Source organism: Neomonachus schauinslandi, chromosome X, assembly GCF_002201575.2.
Source record: "Neomonachus schauinslandi chromosome X, ASM220157v2, whole genome shotgun sequence".
Lineage (NCBI taxonomy): Eukaryota > Metazoa > Chordata > Mammalia > Carnivora > Phocidae > Neomonachus > Neomonachus schauinslandi.
In genome coordinates this window covers 73,574,747-73,575,857 of record NC_058419.1, presented here as the reverse complement: position 1 = coordinate 73,575,857, position 1,111 = coordinate 73,574,747, and positions in this window count along the sequence as shown.

The window sequence follows — 1,111 nt, the reverse complement described above, 5'->3', positions numbered from 1 at the left end:
CAGACCTATAACCACTAAGGAAATTGAAGCAGTCATCAAAAATCTCCCAAAAAACAAAAGCCCAGGGCCAGATGGCTTCCCAGGGGAATTCTACCAAACATTTCAAGAAGAATTAATACCTATTCTTCTGAAACTGTTCCAAAAAATAGAAATGGAAGGAAAACTTCCAAACTCATTTTATGAGGCCAGCATTACCTTGATCCCAAAACCAGACAAAGACCCCATCAAAAAGGAGAATTACAGACCAATATCCCTGATGAACATGGATGCAAAAATTCTCACCAAATACTAGCCAATAGGATCCAACAGTCCATTAAAAGGATTATTCACCACAACCAAGTAGGATTTATCCCTGGGCTGCAAGGTTGGTTCAACATCCGCAAATCAATCAACGTGATACAATACATTAACAAAAGAAAGAACAAGAATCATATGATCCTTTCAATAGATGCAGAAAAAGCTTTTGACAAAGTACAGCATCCTTTCTTGATCAAAACTCTTCAGAGTATAGGCATAGAGGGTACATACCTCAATATCATAAAAGCCATCTATGAAAAACCTACAGCGAATATCATTCTCAATGGGGAAAAACTTAGAGCTTTCCCCCTAAGGTCAGGAACACGGCAGGGATGTCCACTATCACCACTGCTATTCAACGTAGTATTGGAAGTCCTAGCCACAGCAATCAGACAACAAAAAGAAATCAAAGGCATCCAAATTGTCAAAGAAGAAGTCAAACTCTCACTCTTTGCAGATGATATGATACTTTATGTGGAAAACCCAAAAGACTCCACCCCAAAACTGCTAGAACTCATACAGGAATTCAGTAAAGTGGCAGGATATAAAATCAATGCACAGAAGTCAGTGGCATTCCTATACACCAACAACAAGACAGAAGAAAGAGAAATTAAGGAGTCGATCCCATTTACAATTGCACCCAAAACCATAAGATACCTAGGAATAAATCTAACCAAAGAGGCAAAGGATCTGTACTCAGAAAACTATAAAATACTCATGAAAGAAATTGAGGAAGACACAAAGAAATGGAAAAATGTTCCATGCTTATGGATTGGAAGAACAAATATTGTGAAGATGTCAATGCTACCTAGAG